Raw genomic sequence first — 15,642 nt, 5'->3', positions numbered from 1 at the left:
TGCGCGGCCGCCGATCCCCCCCCCGCCCCCCCGCCTTATGGGGAAGCGGCAAGTCCTGCCCCGTGCCCCTAATGAAATGCTGTTTTATCTGAAACATCTCGTAATAATGGAAAATGGGTTTAATTGCTGCGGGTTTAACCCATCAAACCAGACTTAAAAAAAAAAAAAAAAAATCTGTCAAAATTGGCCCGTTTTCAAGTCATTGACACCGTCCAACTCGCCCGAGCCGGGCGGCCGCACGCAGGGAGGTTTCAGGTGAAATATCTCGCTAAAACCGGCCGCTTTTAACCACCCGGCCCCTTTTTGTTTGCCTCACGCTTCCAATTCCTTCAAAGAAAGAAGTTTTAGAACTTTTAGGGTTTTCTTTTTCATTTTTTTCTTTTTATTCCCCCCCTTGTGAGCGGGAGGGAGAGTAACGCAAAATATTTAGTTACAACTTCTGCGAAAGGCACCGCTCTGTAACAGCATTTTCTACTTTCACAAAGGATTTTTCCTGTTACTTTTGTTCCGGTCACAAAATTAAAAAAAAAAAAAAAAAGCGAAAGAAAAAAAAAACCCGAAAAAAAAAAAAAAAACTTGGGGGGAGAGATAAGGTCTGGAAAACAATCTGGAATTGCCAGGCTGTTGGTGGGAGCTCTGCGGGGCTGGCGTCAGGAAGTCTGCGCCGCCTTCTATTACTGTTGATCCAGCTTTGTGCAGCTGCACTCAGTACAATTAGCTTGTAGAAACAATCCTGCTGTAGGCAGCCTCTTCCCTTCAAAGTGCTTTTCTATACTGATCCCCTCACATCATGATGCTGGAAATCAAGTCACAAGCCGACCACTGTTTGGCCAACATCATCTGTGGGAATTCATTAACCTCCATCCCAGAGATGCAACAAGAGATTGTTTGTCCAGAACTAAACTTACAGCTTAATATGATGTAGCCCATACAGGAAAAAACCTGTGTCCCCCTTTTTTTTTTTTTTCCTTTTTTTTTTTTTTTTTTTGTCCATAACAAGAAACACATTGTGCAGCTTTTTCTCTCTCTCTCTCTTTTTTTTTTTTTTTTCTTTAGGGGGTGGGGAATGTAGCTGAAACCAGGCGAGAGCCGGCTCCTGCTAAAACTTTGCCATCAAACTGTTTTTTTGGTTCATCGGGCTGCAGTTTCCATAGAAGCAACTTATCCCCGCGATCATCTTGTTGGGTGCACTTTGCAAGCTCATTTCCCGTCTGAGTTTGCTCTGCTGCTCTCAGATGCTGCAGCTGACACATTTCCTCCCCGTGCACTTTGCACCCACCTCATCCTTGCCCAGATGCTCAGGGCTGATTGTGCCTAAAAGGGGGTTTCATCGCACTCTGCAGCTGCCTTGGGGGAAGGGATTTTTAATATATTTTTTTTAATATATAATTTTATTTCTATTTTCCCCAGTGCTTCGGCGCCCAGCTCCGTGCCATCCCATCCTTGTCCCCTTTGTCCCCCGCGCTCGCAGGGGCGCAGCGGCAGCCGCGAGCCCTCCGCCACGCGCCCGTCGCGTGCTGCCGTGCGTGAACGCTGCCGGTGGCTCGGCCCGGTCCCGGTGGAGCTGCCGGTGGGACACCACTGCTGGCACACCCCGTCTGCGTGGGCAGCCCCGGAGCAGCAGCGGGGTGACATTTCCCTGCTCCCCGGGCTATTTGGGAACTGTTGGGAGTGTGGGTCCTGCTTCCTGGCACCCCCATGCTGCCCGTGGCAGGGCTCTTCATGTCGCAGCACCTCTCAGGGCAGCAGGGCTGGCATCCCCGCTCCCCCGTGCTTCCAGCTACCTCACTTGGGCATGGGGGTGCGCGGCACATCGCCTCCACCCACCCCGCTCTCAGCCCCTCTCTGTTCTTCTTTAAGGAGTGCACGGATGCACCTACTCTGAGTCCCAATTCCACACTGCGTCCTTTCCTGGTCCGTATTTGCAAATACCACGGATCTACCGACTGAAAGATCTCTTTTCCTCTCCCCCCACTATGCTTTTGAATGACATCGCTTTTGTACGCTTTTGTATCATTCCCCTCATCCTCATTTCTAAACATCCCTCCTCTGGTGCTGTTACATTCCCAAGCTGTGTGTTGTTGGAGGCTTGGGAAGTATTATGATGAAACATTCAGGTTTTCTGATTTTTCCTAGACATCTGCTTTTTGGCCCAAAGTGTCTGACTCTAGGATGGACAAGCCTTTGCTCTGATTCAGTTTTGACATGCTTATCATTTTATGATCACACTCTCAAACTCTGCTTTTGTGCAGGAATGCCTTTTACTCAAACTGTATTTTCTAGCACCACCCTGCAAAGAGGGGTGTTTTGACACGAATTGTGTAGTTTTGCCTGAACATTTATATCAAGCCCAAATTCAGACACTTTAGTTCTAATGTTTTCTTCTGTTTTGTAGGGTTTCTCATTTCTGCAAGAAGACATTTCTGTGTAAACTGCCACCTGCAAAGGGCTGTTGCTTACCTGATGTTACCTGAAGAATACTGCCCGAAAGCTTGCCGAAAGCTGCATCTCTCTGGCATAGTAAGTGTTACCAGTGTGAGGTGTATTAAATCCATGTATTCACTCTTACCTCTTTGCTCAAATGCAAATACATTTGTTTTCTTTTTTTTAAAAAAATAATAATCTTTAACGATGGGATAATTCCTACAAATATAATGTCCATGTTTTAATTAGGTTACATAGCACGTCTACTAGAAGTGTGTATAGTGAACCAGTTAGGTGGCTCTCTAGCTACATAGGTGGTTGTGCTAAAATCTGGGATCAAACAAGTTCCCTTCTTAGCGCATGGCCTTACGTAGCAGATGGTTTTCATCTACCATAGCTTTTCTAGTGATTCCTTTAAATTAGCATAGGTCTAAAATGTTGCAAATTTTGCACTCCCCAACAGTTCTCTGGAAAATCTACCTAGAATAGAAGAGAGAGAGGGGCCAGGCAGGAGGTTACTGACAGTACCTTGCATACAGTGAGGAGTAGACCAAGAAACAAAGAACAGCCTTGTTCTTTCTTTTGTTAGTTATCTGGCTGACCGGTCCAGTTCCCTTCAGCCTCTCACTTTGGCTTAACTTTGAATTTAAGGTAGAGACCTGTGGGAATATGATCACAAAATATTGTGATTAAGCTTGGCTTAATTCTGCTGGAAAGAGGGGGAATTGGGAATTGGACTGGTGGGAGAAGATTTTGAAAATTTGTTCCAGGTATGGTTTTAAAACGCCTGCTCCCCCTTCAAATTGTAAAATGATGATAATTTCAAGTATAGATGTGTTTGTATAGTATACTCTGTGTATTTGCTCAGTAATAATGTTTCATGAACACAGAGGAGAAGTGGAGTCTGTACTGCAACTGTCATCTAGTTGTTGGTGAATCTATAATCTCGCCTGTTCACTTCAGCCAGAAAACCTCAGTTACGTGATGGACAGCCTTCTAGTATGGTGGGCAGTGCTCATCTAGTGCTTTACTACAGCTATCGTTACCAGTTATATTAGGACAAGACCCACAGCGCTCGCAGTCCCTGGTAACTAACCTATAGAGCAAAATTTTCTGTGGTCTGGAGAGCCTACTTCCACTCTGGGTTTGGATACTGGAAGTGCAGCTTAGCAAAATGTGTGCAGCAAGTGCCCCCTCACAAGTCCTGCTGGACCACGCGAGTTCCAGGCGAGTTGCATAGGCTTTTAAAACTTTGCTTCTTTATAGGCCCAGGCTGAGCGTTATCTAGGTTAAGCTGACTTTCTTAGTGACTGTCGCCGGCATAAACCCATCTGGGAATCACAAAATAGGTATGTGTCTAAATCTCTGGAGAGGCCTGGTCCGGGAGGTGTGCTCAGATCATGCTTAAATGCACATTGACAGCATGGAGCTTAGCACAAAGCGCAGCAGCTGTAGCTGCTGGAAAGTTGAGGGGGAGAGAAGGAACAGAACTGCTGCTTTTTTATAAGCCATTTTTCTCGTGAGAGCACTCGCCCTGGAAGCCAGAGACTCAAATTCAATGTTCTCCTCATCAGAGGTGATATAAACTCCCTCCTGCTCGCAAAGCACCCCTAACGACCAGAGTGAAGATAAGGCTAAGGTGGAGGACACCCACCCATCCTGTTGGAGCTTGCCAGGGTAAAGAAAGAGATGCAAATTTCAAAGGGCCAGAGGGATTATAAACAAGAGGGAGCCTGACACTGTAGCTCAGGGGTAAAGGCATCTCCTGGATGGCAAGAAGCCTGAACGCTGGGCCTGGCCTGGCAGACTCACCCATTCTTGAGGGTGAGGTTCATCTCACCTTATCTTAGCTATTTAGAGGTTTGGTGTCTCGTCTCTCTGTAGTCAGTGGGAAGAGAGAGCAAAGAGACACCTGCGGAGAGTGATTCATTCTGTGCCTGTTCGACACCTCTCTCCGGATGGAACGAATCTCCTCACTGGGGGCCATCGCTCCCCATCAGTTCTCGGCAGAAGCTAGACAACCAATTTCGACCAGAAGCCTGACTTATAGATGCCAAGTGAGGTGAATTCCACTGTAGATGACTAATTTTTCTCATTCATCATTCATTGTAGCCTTTAAAAACTGGGTATGTAATCAAAGATAGTCATTTGAGTTCTCTGTACCATGGTCATTTCTTCCAGGGGAGGAATTCTTTCCTTGGGAGGCTTGAGACGGATAGCTGGGGTGAATTGTTCTTGGATGATGTGTGTCTTTCTCTGAGCCTGGAGAGCCTAAAGGTTCGTGTGTGCCCTTAGTTTGCAGTCCTGAATTCTGGAGCCAAGTGTCTGAAAGTTAAGTGAGGAACTATTAAATGTCATCATGCAAACTTCTTTCATGGATGGTCTAAGTGACCAGAGGCACTACATACTATTTTTAAGAGAGGAGCCAGTTGCATAAAAACATGAGTAAAAAAATGACTGAAGAGTATAAAGAGGCTTCAACTGGGGCTTTCAGAAAGCTGAAAGTCTCCTTATTTAAATCAAAGAAAGCTGACTGCTATGGAAAATATCACTAAGTGTATACTGCATTTTATGGACTTGCATACCCAGAGAAATCTGTCTCTAACTTCTGAAGCTGGAGGCTGTATGCCTTTAAGAGATGTTGCCTTTAATCCTAGCCCTGAAGAGATGAGCATGTAATTTTCAGTTTCAAAAACCTATAGTTTTTCATTTTTCTTAATGTGGAGTAATGCTGAGGTGTGCTGTAGGATAAATCCCAAATATGTGCCTCATTGTTTCATTAGAGATCAGCAAAAGGTCACCCAGGCTTCTTATCAGATTTCAGGAGTGCAAGGGGTTTTTTGTGCTAGTCTAAGTTTGGTGCACATATATTCTTTGCAAATGGATGACCGCAGGAAAAGACAAGCTATGTGGTTTTATAATGTTATATTTGTCAAAGGTCATCAATGGGTTATGTCCAGTTATTCTGCAAAATTTAGATTGTAGAGGCAGTGGTGGACAGTAAGCATCCAGTTTGGCAAAATTAAAGCTATACGTTCTCCTGATGGGTTTTTAGCTACAAGTTGGAGATGATTCCTCCACATTGTTCATGTCAATCACTCCATAAGGCTGAATGCCTTCAACTGTTGCAAAACACATGCTTGAGAAACCCTTCTACTTTTTTTATCAAAATACTGAAACTATGTGTGCACCCGAGATGTTTAAATTTGGCAACATAAAAGTAATTGGGAATGGACTCAAAATTAAATTGCTTAAGGCCTGAAGCTATTGTTTCTAGCAGAGACAAGAGGTCTGAAAACATTAAAAGGATGTACAAACTTAGAATATTTTGGGCCAGAACAAAACAGCTGGTTTATACCTGGCTGAAGATCTCAGTTGTTCTCTGTTGAACAGTCAGAATTTGGACTTTTTGCAGTTTCTTAATTTCCTGTTGTCTCACTCTGCTTGGTTTCCACTTCAGTAGCAATAGTTTTGTGCTCCTTATTCTCTTTTACAGCTATATGGGTCTCTTGGCTCTGGAGATGGGATTCACCTCACTTTACTCTGGCTGCCCAGGGAGGTTGTGGAGTCCCCTTCTCTGGACATCTTCAAGACCCACCTGGATGCAGTCCTGAGTAATCGGCAATCCTGCTTTGGCAGGGGAGTTGGACTAGATGATCTCTAGAAGGTCCCTTCCAACTCCAACAATTCCATGATTCTGTGACTTAAGGCATGTGTCTGGTTGATGTCTACATCTAAGCCTGTCTTTGCAGACAGTTGAGAAAATCATTGCGTCTGTGGTGACTTATCTCTTCCTAATACAGAAGTCTAAAAGACTTTAACTCTACCCCGATACCTCCTTGACTTCTGAGTCCAGATGTCCTTAGCCCAGCCAGCACGTTATTTAACTGGACACCCTGGTCTTGATGTGGATGGTCTATGTCAGGGTTGGTTCTCAGACTTTCTTGACAATTCTCTGCATTTTTTTTTTTTGGTGTGTGACTTGACACATTTTAATTATAACACTTGACAGCAGCGAAAAAAATAAGCAGTGACTAATATACTTTCACTAAGAAGTTGTTCTGGCTGTGGTCTGGTGGAGCGCTGGGGATTTACAGGCCACAGCGTGTAACCTCTAGGCTGGATGCTCGTAGTTGTAAGCATTTCTGCACCATCGTTCATCTCTTGTTAACTGTGGTAACCTCCAGCTGCAGGACTGCTTATGCATTTGCGGCAAAGATGCGACTCAAATAGCGAGGGAGGTTGCCTTCTGTGGGAGCCTTGCCTCAGTGGTTGTAGAAGGTATGCAACGGGTTGTGAAAGAGGCAAGACGCTCCCATAAACCAGCTGAATTCTGCTGTGGAGGACTTAATTCAATCCATGCCTCTGCCACAAAGTTTTTTGTGAGATGATGGACAAGTCATTTAAAGCAGACTTTTGTCAGGAGACTGTTTACTACATGGGAAATCAATGGGAGTTGTTCTTAAATATCTAAAGTGTAATGAAAATGCCAAGCGCTCTGAAGTAACAGGTCCCATCTATCACAGGCTTGGCAGCCAAAACCAGAGTTATTAACCAGTACATTTTCTGGTCAGCTGCTTCACAAATGACCATTGGTTTAAAGTTAACAGCTTATAATTTTTTTATTTTTTTTTCCTTGAAAAGGGAATATCCCTTTTGACGGTAGGACAGAATATATTCTAGTAAGTGTGGGAAATGATTCTGGGTGGCAGAAGTTTATTGTAATAAGGGACATTCCAGTCTTCTTTCCAGTAAGCTTTTAGCTCCTGCTCTTCAGCTGGGAACTCACGAGGTGGTGCAGAGCCAGTTAAGGTGACTGTCAGGGACCAGGTGATGCTGACAGAGAGGGGGAGAAGAAGGACAATGCTGGCTTGGTTGGCTTGAGCTTGATGGGGCTGTAGGACCAGGGAAAGTACCAGTCACAGCTGGATGAGGACTTGGAGCTGGAACAAGGAAGTCTAAGGACTAAAGGGGAACAGGGGAGAGGGAGAATTCAAGTTTCAGATCTCTCTTCATTGCTTTAGGTTTCTTTCATTTGAAATGACCAGCCAAAATAAGCAAAACTATCCAGAAAGTGAATGCTTCTGAAAAAGTTTCCTGTATTTCTGTCTCCTGTTATAGACAGGACAACTTGTGAACTGCAGTGATTTTAGACCTAGCTAGATACGTTTCCTTGCCTATGGGAGATATATGTTCGAGACTGATCCGCTGCCGTCCTTATAACCCTCACATAAGAGACATTCCAGAAATGGTGAATTGGGACATTCACTTGGTGCAATGGAAATTCTGAGTGGCAGTCTGAACTGGGAAGAATGTGATATGAAGCTTTGGTTTTCAACAGGCCTTTTAAACATGACACCACTTCTCTGAGAATTTCCTGAGTAAATATTCAGGAGAATACTCTTGGTTTTCTTCTGAAGCGTGATAGTAAGACTACTGAAATCCTGAAAAGTTTCACAAGATGGGAGAAATGATTCTTCTGTATCCATTCAGCATCATTTGAGGTCCAGAATCTTTCCATAGGATCCAACATCACCTTAAGGACATATCTGATGTTAAAATTCTGGTGAGTATTTGGGGATATTTGACTATATATCAGAAATTGTTTAGTACAGAGTGGCCATGTTCTACTTCAATGGTTTTGTCTTTTTTTTTTTTTTTTTTTAATGTGAGCTTCTGCTTTGTTTTCTATAGCGTTTATGTAGATTCTATCAAGGAAAAGCAAATGTCATGGGAAAGTTTTAGGTAATTTTTTTTGTTGTCTGGGTGTTTTTTGCTCTAATGCAGATGTTCCTTTTTTAAACCTGGTAAAAGCATTGCCATTTGGGGAGATGATACTCTCTGCTCTGTACTGAGAGCAGCTACACACCTTGCAGAATTGTTTCAGGGAGCAATCTGTGGTGTACCAATCGCTCTGTTCTCTGCTATTTTGGTAGTCTTTTGTGGAGTTAAGCGCATGTCTATAAGCTGCAGATGTACATTCCCATATAGAATAAGCAGGCTGCCTTTATGGATCAGCTGTTATGGGGGTGGCTGTGGGTAAGACATGAAACAGGCCATGGAAACTCCTTTGATGGAGACTCAGTAGCCTTGATGCTTTATGTGCATGGGGCCTGATGCAAACCCAGTGAAACCCAGGAATACTCTCCCTGTTAGCTTCACAGCTTTGGGTCCAGTTTCAGGTGTGTTTGTGAAGGTATATGAGGGATGTAGTGGTATTTGGCTAGTAGAGCAGTTGCCCATGAGAGTGGAAAGGGAATTTTTTTCACTGCTCTGGGTTGGCAAGTGAATTTTATCTGAAGCTTTCCACTTGCACGTAGCCAGCCTGCTCAGGTTCTAAATAGATTCTGCCCTCAGACTGTAAAGAACAAGATAATCACTTTATGTTATGTACTTGAGAGCTAAATTATTTTAAAAGTCTGAAATTAGCAGATGAGGAGGAATTTATTTGCCAAATACATTCAGAAGCAGCTTGGGAAACCTGTCAGAGCCCAGATTTAACTGCTTAACTAGTGGCTGTTCAATTTAATGGCTCTCGAGCATACTTACAGTATAGGGAGACCAAAACAAAATCCCAGGATGCGTGAGATTTTCTTCCAGACAACAAAAAAATGCCATCAATTCACAAACCAGGTAGTTAAAGAGGAAAACCTGCACCTACAGCCACTAACCTCACATTACATCCTCTGTGCTCCAGGCGAAATCCAACCTTTCCCTTTTTTAGGACTCTATCTATTCTTTCCAGCTCTATTAACTCAGCGCGTTGCTGAACATGACCTTTGCTCTGCGAGCGACGCTGGCCTTTACCATGCGTTAGTCCTTTTCCCACCCAGATATCTTCATGCTTTCCTGCATCCTATCCTCCATGTGTGGAACAAAGGTCTGGAAAATTCTCTCCAGCTGTTCTCCTTCAAATCACTCCTTAAGATGCACTTCGACCCTGATGCCTATGGGGCACTGCTGATAATAGCTAGGCAGAGTGGAAGTTAAATTGTTTTCTAGGCAGCCTGGGTGAAAACACGCTCACATGATTTCTACTGTGGTTTTACTATCAACCCCTTTCCTGCTGGGGGGGACAAGGCCATAATGCTGTTTTAGTAATCACCAGCTGTCATTGGAAGCTGATGTAGATAAGAGCAGCTCTCAGTCCTCTGGTTGTTGCCTTCTCTCTCCTTCAGCCACAACTCTACCAGTTTGCTTTTACCCACCATGCTTCTTTCATTCTTTATGACTCGCACATTTGTGAATTTATTTCCCTCACCTTGTGAGGGACTGATGCAGAGTCCACCCTTTCAGAATATGTTGACCATCTTGGCTCCAAACATCAAAGGTCTATCTTAGGGGGGTGGCTTTCTCGCATATGGAGCCACAGAGCCACCCTTCAGAGTGGCAGGAAGGCTTACTTCCCAGTTGCTATTACTTGCCTAACTGCGTGTGGGAAGGGGCAGGCATCCTGGCTAATCAGAGCTTCAGACAGGCAATTCTTCAAATTGTTTTAGGGTTTTTAATTAAAACTGTAGGCTCCGGCATCGTGTGGCAGAGCGCCAGTATCAGTCATCTGACAATAGCCTTCACCATCTACCAACAATAAGGGAATTCCTCAGCGTATGCTCCGGAGGCTTCTGAAATGCTGCAAACGGGTGAGATTGCTGTTTGCAAAGCACCCTGCAACATTCAGCCTTGCGGGTCTGCTGATTTTTAAATTATATAAACAAAACCCTATAAGCCCCACATAGCACAAAGATACTAACTTGTGTTTATACTGTCCGGATCACAGATGCTGAGCATGAATGCATGAACAGTCCTTTTGTGTGGTGTTTGACACTTTCTGCGGCTGTCTGCACTGTTTTTTAATATACAGAATCCCTCATTCTCCACTGCCTTGCACCCTGTCTATTCATTCTCACCCCTGTGAAGTGAGGGTAAAACACTATCAAAACAAAATGGTACCATTTTGCATGTTTTCCGCTCAGTTTGTACAGGTGTAAATGACTACAGAAAGAACGGGGCAGAGCAGAACCTGACCCGCAGTCTGTCTCTCAATGCGTCAGGGGTCTCGAAGTGGGGGGATGACAGAACAAACACAAGCTGTTACCTTGCCATTTTTGTTAATGTTTTAAAATCAGGCAGCTTGCGAGGATGACAGATGCAAAAGTCAGGCGGTACTTAGTTCCTCTAGTCCTCACGTGATGTCTTCTCCTAGCAATAAAAGTGTTACCCGTGGCATGGAGAGGTGCTCACGATAGCTGGTATGGGAGCAGACTTATCAATGAGAGTCATCTTTCCGAGCTGTTTAGCTCTTGCCTTTAGTACTGGAGAGAGAAAAAGCCTTTGTTCTTTCCGCCGTTTGTTACATTACCTTAGGTTTTATAAACCCTTGTAATGGAGAGTGAGCTCTTCAAGTTGTCTTAAGCCTGCTGCTTTGGCTCCTGGGTCCTGGACATCAACAGCACTCAAGTGTTTTTAATTTTATTTTTTTTTTTTTAATTTTTGTCATTATAGCAACAGAAGACTGTACTTGTCCTAACTCATTTTCTGTCATCCCCTAATACTGCCTGACACAGCTCTGTAAGTAAGCACCCAGGCCTTCTTCCAAATAGTGGTAGTTCTTTCCTCTTCTTGTCTTTCTCTTTGCACAAAGCCCCAGCTCTCCAACACCTTCCTTACTTTCCTGAACAGCACATGAGACCATCCTAGCTCAAGTGCCTGTTTTTACCAGGACACAGAATTTAAGTTTCTTTATGACTCGTTGATTAGCTGTCACTATTACCCCTTTGCTGGATATCTTTCATAAATATATATCCTGTCTGCTCCAGGCCTCAGACTGCCCCAGCTTTTCTCTTTGCTCATCTGATTTTTTTTACTTCCAGAAACCTTGTCCAGTTACTGCTGCAGCTGACACCATTACCCATTCCAAATGCTAGTTTCAGGCTGCCTGTGTGCTTCTAATGGAGAGGTTTATCACATTAGTGGTTCCTGCATGTTAGGAGTAAAGCTTCAAGGGAATGGTCTTGTCTCTGCAGTGTCTTCTACAGTCAGTGGGTTAGCACTGCTCTGTGCCCTGCTTCTGATGACCTTCAAGATATTGCATAGTGCTGTTTTTAAGCGTTTTCTTTAGAAGGGAGGATAAGAAAGTCAGCAGATAATGTGGCCACAAAATAGAAAGTGATAGAGATATAACACACGGCACCATTAATGCAAGAAAAGGAACATTGGCTTGCATGAAAAAAAATCCACCCTCCCTCCAAAAAAATTAAAATATTCAAAGCTCTGTATAGATAAATACTGGCAAGATCTGAATTGAATGTGTGTTACATCGGCTGTTGTAGTAAGTAGGAATGATGAGCAGAAGTTAAAGTCTCTTTTGAAATCAGAACAGTAAATATTTTTGCTTATCTTCAATTGAAATCTCCACCTTACCATTGCATTAACATATCCACTCATTTTTAGAAACTATGTGAATTTTCATGACTCATTTGAGTGCTCTGTAACTATTTGTATGCAAATGTGACTCATTAAACATTCCCACAGTCACACACTTTACCCTTCCATTGGAGTTCATGCACAAACAGGAGTGGTGGTGGTCCTTCTCCTTACAAACCTTACCTTTCCGAAAGAAAGTCTTGAGCCTTTTTCACATTTATGATAACATTTGAAGAAATAATTATGCCTATATTTTCAGAGTTGCTTTCAAATGGAAGGACTCAAAAACAGAAATAAAACCCACTGTGTATCAAAAATAATTTTTGTTAAAATGCTGCATTCTCACGTGAATTTAAGAGGTTTGAAAAGGACTATCAATTTTCTTCTCATTTTCAGGGGGAAAAAAGTGAGTTCTGGCTTGAGAACAAGCATGAGAAAGTTCAGCTGAAAGGTAATGTATCCATCAATGCATGCAGAGACTTAGAATGAAATTGCCATCTCAACCATAGCTAGAACAAACACAGCTGATGAATAAATGTATATTGGCTAGGATAAATACAAAGTGTAATGCCAGATGTGGACAGTACAAAATGCAGAAAGGCAGTAAACTGAGTAAACATCAAATGAAGGATTAGCTTTAATTGTGAGGAATCAATTCCAATGAGAAACAGAACTGGGGATCTCTTTTGCTCAAAAGCAGTTAAGGTACCTTTCTAGCTATAAAAGAAGCTGCCTGAACCCATTTTGAGGGTTTCCCATTTGAGGCTCATCAACAACAACCTGCTGCATATAACATACGGTTCAAAGGCTGCCTTTATGTCTGAATGTCTCTGGCAGGGTTGTAGGCTTTACAGCCCAGCAAGTTTGGTTTGCAGCTTTTATCTGATTTTGCAGAATGCACCTTTGTATTCCCCATGAACTTCCATAAGACCTTCCCCAGCAACATCCCCTGCAATGCAATCACACAGGGTGTCTCTGTCAGTGGTAGGAGAGATGTTTCTGTATTTCAGTCTCTCGCAAAGTCCAAATGAGTATAATGGAGTCTTCCAGAGTTACTTGTTCAGAAGCAATACTTTTGGAGTTCAGATGAGACCCTTCACACAGATGTGATGACTCCCTCTGTTTGTGTGATTCTCAAAATGTTTAAGCGTTCTAGATTTCTCTTACAGAGATTTTTTTAATCCTTTCCTTCTAAGGCATCATTTGAAAATATAAAACAGTTATGATGGTTAATTCTGCGTTGGGCATTCTCCCCCCTCAAAAACTGTGGTGACTCTTCTACTGTCTCTCAGAGGTCTACCCTGTCCCATGAAACTTATTGAGAAAGATGCCCCCTAGAATCTTCTTACATATTTGTGTGTGGCTTTATTGTACCTTAGCGTGGGATTCACCTCACAGATTGAGACACCAACGTTCAGAGGCTGGATTTAGTTGCCCTCATCTAGGAGTCCAGCACTGCTTGAAGTATTCAAGTCTCGCACCTGTGCTCCAGCTGCTGCTCCGTATTGGTAAAGAAGTCCCATAGGTGGTGTGCCATCCTTGCCAGCCCTGCATGGGTTTCTTGGACACCCAATTGCACCTCGAATCCCACTGATCATAGTCAGTGGACACCTAATCAATACACTCAAAGGAGTGTCCAGGGAGTGTCCCCAGAGCTGCCCAAATGTATATGTCAGCTTCTGAGTCAGTTGAACAGCTCTGTGGCCTTTGACCACTACCTCCCAAACTGACACCTACAGATAGACACTAAAATTACTTCTTTTATTCCAGGAGCTAATTTCCACCCTACATGTCATTGGTTTGCTATACCATGCCTTTCTGGAATGGCCTGCACACCCAGCACTGGGAGAAGGTGCTGAACTGCATGGAAGATGTGTTACGTTGGGCTGCAGACAGAGGAGTGCACACTCAGCTGTGCACCCGCTCCTGCGCTGTGTGACATCCTGCTGGTTCTCAGATGTTTTGCTTATTTGGAACATGTTGTCTGTTTATCAGCCTCTGGTGTGGCTACCATTTGTAAGCAGCCCTGGTACAGGTAGCTGGGCTCTGCTATGGTTGCAGTTAACATGGCTAAATCAGCTAAATGAGAGTGACCTCAACTATCTCCTCATTTACACACTTGACTATTAGCTGAGACCTGCTAAAGTGTCTAAGGTGACATGAAATTAAGCAAGTTTCAAAATATGTAAACAAAATGTAAAGAAGAGAAGGTAGAGGCATGGTACCTGATCCAGCTGTGAGTTCCAGAGTGATGCATAACCTGCCAACATGAAGATCACTGCAGGATCAGGTCTTTTAGAGGAAGCGCTCCCTCTTCTCTTAATGACAGCATCATTAGTAGTACAGGTATATAGATCTCTTAAATTAATAGGGCAACAGATTGTTCCTGCTGCACTTAACAAGCAGTTCAATATAACAGCCACAAGCTAAAATATTTGCAAGTTTGTGAACTTCAAAGCAAACTTTGCTTCCTTCTAAAGAGCCTTACAAACAACTAAGCATATTTTTTCCCACCTCATCGTTAAAGAAATTACAAAAGAATATATACAGCAGGCCTGAAATTCCTGCCAGTCCTTCATCTCGATTTTCTTGGCATATTGGTAAGGAATCTGGGTGCTGAAATTTACTGTTAATGAGTACCTTATTTTATGGATGTGTTCTTGTTCTGTGCCCTAATGCTTATCTGAACTGTTTGTGCTCTTATGGAGGGCCAAAAAAGACACCTGAAAGATAAACACTGAAGTAACCAGTGAAATATTTCACTACTTTGTTTTTTTTCAGTTTAGAAAGTATGGGTGGTCATTAATTGAGCTAAATTTCTTTATTGATTTATGTATCAGTTGATTATAATTCTATGAATTATCTGCAGTCTTCATTTCAAGAGCTAGACGACTGAGGGAAAAATAGGTCACCTGTGACCTGTGATGGATTAAATGTAGAGGCAGCAAGTATTAGGGAGCTGCTGGTCAATACAAACAAAAGCTGCAGGTAGTGGTTTGATTGGAAGCAAAGATGTGGGTGAAGTGCACCTAAATACGAACGTCAAGTGGAAGGCAAGAATGTAAAGAAGTGGCAAGGACAGCATCTCCAGAATGGAACAGATGAGGGGAAGTTGAAAACCCTTGCCTTCCAGCAGTAGGCAGGAAGGATTAAAAGAAGTGAAATAAAAAACAGAAATGCTGTACACTTACTGCTGATTTCCAAGAATCACTAAGTGACTGCTGTCGAAAGCTGAACTAAAAGCAAGGGAGGTGAAAAGTTGGAGGACTCTTTGAGGGGAGAGTAAAAGAACGTGGCTGCCCTTTGAAAGACAAAGATTTCTGCTGGTTTCATTAGAGCAGAATTGAGCTCCTCTGTGAGCCATGGAGAAAAGAAATCAATGTTTTTATCTTGTGGTCCTAAATTTACACGTGATCCATATGATCTTTTACATTCTGTAAACTGAGTGTTTATACTTGGGAAGGTTTTCAGGAGTGAAGACCTTGCAATGTCTTTCCTTGTTCCTTCGCAGCAGCATAGTCTCCTCCATACCTTGTGCTTTTGTGCCTCAAATCCAGGCACTTCCAGCTGGGAAAATGTTCTAGCCTCTATGTCTGTTAGTTCATGTCCTCTTCTGAGGGGCTAGCAAAGCTGTTCTTCACTTTGGAACTTTTTTCCAGGTCATTAGTAAAACTGGAATTAACTGAGTCATTTGCTGCACCAAGTCTCATAGTAGATATGAAGTAGATGCTGTTTCACCCAGGGTGGGATGTCCTCAGTAAGGCTGTAAAGGATTCTGCCTTCCTTTACAGATTA

The sequence above is a fragment of the Calidris pugnax genome, unplaced genomic scaffold, assembly GCF_001431845.1.
Source record: "Calidris pugnax isolate Ruff unplaced genomic scaffold, ASM143184v1 scaffold171, whole genome shotgun sequence".
Taxonomy (NCBI): Eukaryota; Metazoa; Chordata; class Aves; order Charadriiformes; family Scolopacidae; genus Calidris; species Calidris pugnax.
Note: the sequence above shows the minus strand (reverse complement) of the source record.